The 7717-nt window shown below is 42.1% G+C and overlaps 1 non-coding gene across 1 annotated transcript; it reads left to right on the top strand.

Moving 5' to 3' along the window:
- Positions 1-3303: 3303 nt before the first annotated feature.
- On the top strand, positions 3304-3410 carry LOC120663092. Its single transcript, XR_005670316.1, has one exon. It is a non-coding gene; the product is annotated as a small nucleolar RNA R71 (small nucleolar RNA).
- The last annotated feature ends 4307 nt before the right edge of the window (positions 3411-7717 follow it).

Genomic DNA, 7717 nt, shown 5'->3' with positions numbered 1-7717 from the left:
CGTATGATCCTCACCATGGTCAGACAATTTGACCATCTTCTTCCTACTCTAAGGCTGATATGTGAAGTTTTAGGTAGGGAGAGTGTAGCATACCTTGGTTATATGTGTTGCCAAGCCAAAGAGTGGTTTGCAAGAGGTTGGTACTTGATCAAATCCCTATCTTATGGAAGGTAAAATGTTTTGGGGAGAGGGAGGAAATGGACTCACACTTAGAACATTTTTTGTCTTTTCATTTGAGCTCCTTATTTCAACTCTCTTGAGTGAAGATATGGGTCTTGTCTCTCTCTTTTTTCTGCTCCTTTTTTTTAAGAAAGATGACCATACTCCATAATGAAAGAGTTATTGGAAGGGAGCATTGCTTGGATAGACCATTCGAGATGGATATGTTCACTGTGGATATATTTGGTTTTGTTGTGAGGGAATTATCTGGCGAAGGCGGATATCAATACCCGGAATAGGTAATTGACATGCCAGACATTTTGAAGCTAGCAAAACAATGGGTGCGCAAAGGTGAAAGATCAGTAGATGACAAGTACCTCTCTCGAACGAACTCACCATTCGGCAAAGCTCAAAATAACTCAAGATAGCTTAAATAGGTTAATATGATAAAACGTGATGGCTTTGGGTATGACATGTAAACCAAAGGGAAATTTTTTACCATGTTTTATTTTAAAGAAATTCTGAGAGGTTCCCTACTAGAGCATACAGTTTTATTCTGAGTCGGGCCATCTCAAATCTCACAACAACTTAGACTTGGAAATCAAGCTCATGCTCCCTCTCAAACAAGGTTTTAGTGGAACTACTTATGTGCCAACTAGTTCAAGTACTAGAAGAGTAGAAAGTTGTATGCGAGGCACTTGCAAAGCATGGACAGAGCAACTATTCATCATTTCCATGATAAGAGCTTACACAGATTTCCACACATAAAAGCTGGGAGTTTTATTCAAAGCGTGAAACATTATTTTTTGTGCTTTAATTTATTTATTTTGTTTTTGTTTTTATTTTATTTTATACTTTTACTTTTTTTTGAGTTTTGAATGATATAAACTAACTAATTTTTTTAGGACACAAGACGAAAGGATAGGTCGAATGACTTACCTGGATACATCGGCACCCCCAAGCTTGAATGAAGCTGAGTAGGTCTGGCATCTTGGCCGATTTTTTTTGTACGCAATATAAAAGTGAAAAGAATGCATTTGTGAAAAATTAAAAATGCCATGATGAGAAAAGGAAGACTATGCAAGAATATAAAGTATCCTATATGCAAATGCAGGAATGGATAACTACCACGTGCCTCATGGCAAGGGCTCAAGTTTCTCGTCCTGAGCGAGATTATCCATACCTTGGGTTCGGTCGTCGTCACCTGATGGAGATGTTGGTGGTGACACTTTCTTCCGCCACAGGCAGAGTAACTTCGATCTCTTTCTTCCCAAATTCCAGAAAATTCCTATGTTGGATATTCCGCTTTGCGTTCTGTTGGTTATACACCTTAATTTCCTCTCGAGTTCAAAGATTCTCCACGAATTCGATGAGGGAATACGGCTTCTCCAGCTCTTTCACGGATTCCTTCTGGTTGAAACTTTTTACCTGTGATCATTTTTCATCCTTCGGTCTGAAACCAAATCTCTCCTTCTGCCCATTGATGTTTAGTTGGATTACTCCAACTCCCGCATCAATGTGTGCATTTGTCATACTCAAGAATGGAGTCCCCAATATGAGAGGGATCGTAGTGTCAACCTCCATGTCAAGGATGACAAAATCAACGGGGACGAAGAAATTCCGTATTTTCACCGGAATATCCTCGGCGATCCCCGCGGGATGATGAATTGATTGGTCTGCTAGCCGCAAAACCATGGCAGTAGGAGCAAGCGCATGGTGGTTAAGTTTATCATAAATTACCTTTGGCATGACGCTGATGCTTGCTCACAGATCGCAAAGAGCGTGCTTAAAGTGTTGAGCTCTGATGGAACATGTGATGGTGGGGCATCCTGGTTTTTTTTTTCTTCTCCAGGAGAGGATTGAGTATAGCTGTGCTACACTCATCCGTAAGCTGCACGACCTCGGTTGTCGGCAAGACCCTCTTGTTTCCAAGGATATCCTTGAGATACTTGGCGTACGTGGGAACTTGCATAGTATCAAGAAGTGGTATGTTGCCATAAAACTTCTTAGTTACCTCGACGATCTTGCCGAATTGCTCGTTGGCCACCGGCCTCCTTCTCCGCTCTAGAAACGGAAGGTAGTTGTATCATGGTACTTTCGGGAAGCCCTTGGGACTTCCTCGATGTCTTCTCGAGTAGCAATGGTGTTGGATTCTTTTGCCTCCTCCAGCACCCCGTCTTCAGCATTAGTACTCCTGGCAGTTATGGTCTTCCACCGTGTACCTGCATCCTATGGAAGATGTGGCTTCTGTGCGGATTGTCTTGCCCGCACAGCTACCGCATTCACACTTCCTTTCGGGGTCACTTCCGGTTGCCAAGATAGCTTCCCCGTGTCATGGTTAAGGCAGGATGGTGTAGCTGCATCCTGCGGAAAAGGTGGTTTTTGTGCGGACTGTCTTGCCCGCACAGCTACCGCATTCACACTTTCTTTCGGGTCACTTCCGGTTGCCCGGATAGCTTCCCCGTGTCATGGTTAAGGCAGGATGAGGCCAACTGAGTTACTTTAGTTTCTATCAATTTGTTGAAACTCAACTGATATATAATAATAGAGTTAAACCCATCTAGTTGCATAGCCAAAGACTCAAGAATTTTATCATTAGCAAGAAATTTGTCACTAATATTGTTATTAATTTGTTTTTGGCCATACATGAAGTCTTTAAGCGATAGTTGAAAACTTTTATTAAAATTGTTACCTTGCTATTGGTCAAAGCGGTGGTCTGGCTTAGAATTCCAACCTTACTGAGGACAGTAGTCTGAATCATTGGGAGTGTCGTTCCCAATGGAGTTCTCGTCCTTTTGAGTGAACGGGCAAGATTTGCCCGAGTGTCTAGTATTGCCACATTTCTCACATGTCATCGGAGACTCAGTAATCTGGTTGACCTCCTGGTGCGGAGATTCCAGCTTTTCCATGAGAAGATCCATCTTGGCTGCCAGCATATTGACACTGTCAATTTCATGTATTTCTTTTGCATGGGCCGGCTGCCTATCTTCCTTCCAACTCTGGTTGGAGGCAATCTTGTCGATGAGCACTCTAGCTCCTGCAACATCGAGAGAGATGAATGCTCCTCCCGCTGCTGCGTCAATATGATCTTGCGATCACTGGTTCAGGCCATGGAAGAAGTTCTGAATGAGAAGCCATTCTTCCATGCCGTGGTGTGGGCATGCTGCAATTTATTCTTGAAGACGTTCCCAGGCTTCCGGGGCTGTCTCGTCCTAGAGTTGTTCAAAACTGGAAATCCTATTCCGAAGGGTATTGGTTTTGCCCACCGGAAAGTATTTGACCAGAAAAACATTGGAGCACGCATCCCAAGTGTCGAACGCATCCTTGTAGGTGTAGAACCACGTCTTTACTTTCCCAAGCAAAGAGAATGGGAACAGTCGAAGATGAATATTATCCATCGTAGTGCCTTTTGGGTTGATCATGCTGCTCACTTCCAGAAAATTCTATAGATAACCGTGGGCATCCTCTGATGCCTTTCCGCAAAAGAGACTTGGTTGAACCATGTTGACAATCCCAGTCTTTATCTCAAAGCCATTAGTGCCACGGTCATTGTTCAGTCCAGTAGGGATATGGCTATTGGACGGGGCTAAGAATTGACGGAGTGTCTCCTGAGCCATGGGTATTGAAGCTGGTGTTGTCAAACCTTGATCCTAAGAAAATTTCTTCTGGTAGGACGACTATGCGTAAAATAATTCACCCAATTCTTTCTGGATCTGAGTTGAAGTGATATGGTAGATCGAAACTGGTCCTGCACTGCTCTACGGAAATCACAAAGATACTGAGAGCAATGTTAATCCCGCTAAAATTAGCGGTGATGTTGACACTCCTTAGAGCCCTAATTTACGTACCGCAAGCGCACGGATCGTGGTAGATTTTCCCTTAGAGTACTCCCCCAAGGTTTATCAATCCGTGGATCGGAAGCGAACTGACTAGAGTTTACCATCTAATATATCGAACGTATCCTAAACATGAAGCAAAGATTGCATATAAACTGAACATTTGATAGATATGAATGAAGCATAAGTGTTCATCACACCCACAACCGTAGATGAGATAACACAACCAAGGAGTAGGGCCTATTGTCTCTAGGTACAGTTTTAGTCAAAAAGGTGATCAAAACATAGATTGCATCTCAACTAAAGGTACACAAAATCATCTCTCAGAAAGGCGGCTCGCAATAGGCCTACTTTCCCAAGGTCGCCGGTGCGAGGTGCGTGTTGATGCCTAAGGTTTCCCAAAGCTTTACCCCAAACGCCCACCAAGTGCTCTTACTCGAAGCTCCTCCTCTTGGTGGCCGCGTAACGACTCCCATGGTACTCGCCATCGATCCTATTCCACATCATGTCGTCGCTAGAACTTTTCCCTCCGCCATGTTGTCACCACACCGGGGTAATCAACCAACTAGCTAAAACACGCTACCTCAACGTATCCGCAAGATATAGACTAATCACCACGAATAGATTTAATCTTACTATGAACATATGGATGCATCACATATGAGAAAGAAAGCATGCATTGAAGTAGACCAAAGTCGAGACAACTAGAATAAAGAGTAGATTGATATCACCATCGTGTGTGTATATACCCTGACGAATGTTGGGGATGACTCCCGAACTCCACCATGGCACAACCTCGCAGGGAGGCCTTGGCGGCTAGGGGTGGCCTAAGCCATCTCCTAGGTACCTTCGAAGACTTGCGGCGGCCGTCGTCTCCCTCTGGCCTTGGCCCTAGATTTTCGTCGAGTTTTGGGTGGATTGATCCCCCGAGTTGAATAAGGTGCGAGCTATTTATAAGCCGAGGAAGCCACCGGTCGAAGGGGAGGCCGAACCACCTCGGAAACGGGCTAGGCCGGCCGGCCTCATGGGACTAGGCCGACCGGCCTACCCTCTTTTGGGACCGCCTCGGTCTCCTCTTTCGCGTGTAGACTCCTCGCATCTTCTAGAGTTTATGTCCTTCACGATTGCACCCCTTTGGACGTTGTTATCTTGGAGATATCTTCGAGGAAAGGATAGGATAGGGAATCCTTCCTTAAATCTTCATTTGCTTTGCTTAATCCCGAAGTATCTTGATCTCATCTTTGTGGGCTTGGTCCTTTGGGCTCTCTTGGAGGATGGATGTGCATGAATGGACTTCGAATCAACATGGGCTTTGGTCCTTCCTTTGGACTTTGGCCTTTGTCTTTCTCCGTGTTAGCGCTTGATCATGGGCCTCGTCATTTCATGCTCCAAAATAGGCCAAAAACCTGCAAAAATGAAGTTCCTCCAAAATATATGTGCAAATGTGAAAATGACCAATAATTAGGCCGGGGTTAGGATGGTTAGTGATTTTGATATTAAATTCATGCCATTATCAAGGATAAACAAGGGATAAAATGGGTACTTAAGGAGCGCCAACATTCCCCCCATGCTTAAACCTTGCTCGTCCTCGAGTAAGTCCAGGAGCTTTGCATATAAAGAAATCAGCGTTGCCCCTCAATGTCCTCTCTGCACTTAGTCATACAAAACAAGACATATTGCTCTCTCAAGTATTTAGCATTTAAGTTCATGTTGTGACCGGCTACTTTTTCATTATGGAAGATAGACTAGCAATTAAAGAACAAGCCACAATAATAAATAAATGCAATGCTCTCAAATTTAAGCGAACTTCAAATCTTTACCTTGTTTCATCGTGAAGAGTTTTCAAAAGAATGCATATCAAACATAAGTGAGGTTCCCTTGCAAAAGATCATGGAAATACTCATCTCATCAAGTCTCTCAAGCCTACATTATATAGTCTTCAACCTATTCTACTCATATATAAAAGTGGAAGGCTTATGTGGAGCTTGGTAGGTAAAAATAATCCTAGCAAAACATTATATCTGAAATATTGTCAAACTAAGAGAGAGATCTATTGGATTTACTGAGACTTGTCAAAAAGGCCATTGGAAAATAATGTTGGAGAGGGAGAAAGATGAAACACACACATTTAGATAGGTGGACATGTGCAAGTGGCAAATGGATGATCCCAGGACACAAATGAAAAAGTAGCCATGGTTGGAAGATTTGAGTATGGAATAGTTCTTCAAAGTAACTTGGAAAATTAATGAAGCCAAAAAGAGCTAAGGGGCATTTTATTCTTCTCTTTTTTTTCTTTCATTTTTCTTTTCTTTTGTCCCTTCTTTTTTTTAATTTTTTCTCTTTCTTTCTTTTTTTTCTTTCTTTTTGCTCCTTAGAACTTTTGATAACATAGAATACTTACCCAGCCATCCCCCCATGCTTGAACGAATGCTCGTCCTCGTGTATGAATAGTGGTAGAACCAACTAGCTAGGGTAAGTATCTCAAATTCACCTTCTTCTTTGTAGAACCTCTTGAATCTCCGGGGAGCCTTGTCTCCCAAAACTTTTCTTTATATGGTGCCCTTGATTCTTTTGATTCTGTCGAAATGATAATCCATACTCAAATTGGGTTGTGGTCAAGGAGGTAATCACAAAAAGATATTTTTGGTTTATGGTGGATATCCAGCGAGGTTTGCAAAATTCCCGAAGTAGAAACTCACAATGCATGGATAAATAGGCTAGCAAAAAGAAGGTTACACAAAAAAACGGAATGACCAGCTTCTTAGTCTCATACCAAAGAAATCAATCTTAGTCCAACTCATCAAAATATAACTTTGCAATCTAAAGGTTTCATCATGAAAGAATATGTATGTATAGGCTTTGGTAGGTAGAACTTTGCAAGAGATTCACAAATGTAGATAGCATAGGAATTAAGTTTTCAAATTAAACAACACAAGGTGTAAGGTCATTGGTAGACTTAAATCAAAGAGCAACATAGAATATGTGGGTCTAGAATTTAGTCATTTAACCCCCACAAATAAAAGAGCCGGTATTTAATCATTTTAATTCCATTTAATTGAGAGCAAATGGTCAAGTTATATACAACATAGCGTAGGTAAAACAAAGCAGCAACTTTCATCACTTTTCCATAAGCAAGACCATATAAGAATATCATCGTGGTGAGCTCAAGGTGATGGTGGTTATCATTAATTGAAAACAAAAACAAATCTAGGTTGTACTCCTAGTAGCCATGTTATTATAGGGAGAGATATACAAAGGTTGCATCTATAGTTGAAGGCATATATGTACAATCATTTAGAAAAAGAGAGAGTTGAGGAAGAATTACCGTCCTTCTCGATGCTCGTAATGAAGTGTAGCGCAGCCTCCCCCATACTTAAGCATTGTGCTAAGCATGGAAGAAGAATTATGAGCATCTTGTGGCAACCGTGATTATCTTACTCCATGAGATCTTTCTTCCTTGTCCACAAAATCCTCCCCCATGCTTAGCATGATGCTAGGCGTGGAAGGAGAAGATGGACCATCTTGCAATTCTTGAAGTCCTTCCCTCATGTGTATGAATATCATGTTCAATGTGTCTTCACCTTTGTTGCCTCAATTTCCTTCAACTTATTCTTGTACTAAGTCATGGTCCCAATCATTGCTTCACATCGTCGTCGCCTCCTTCAATTCCTCGTTGTCCCATTGCTGCCTCATCTTCATGAATTTTTCTTTCAATTTCCAGA

This window comes from Panicum virgatum, chromosome 2N, assembly GCF_016808335.1.
Source record: "Panicum virgatum strain AP13 chromosome 2N, P.virgatum_v5, whole genome shotgun sequence".
NCBI classification, from domain to species: domain Eukaryota; kingdom Viridiplantae; phylum Streptophyta; class Magnoliopsida; order Poales; family Poaceae; genus Panicum; species Panicum virgatum.
The sequence above is the reverse complement of the archived record's forward strand: the minus strand, read 5'-3'. Positions and strand labels throughout refer to the sequence as shown.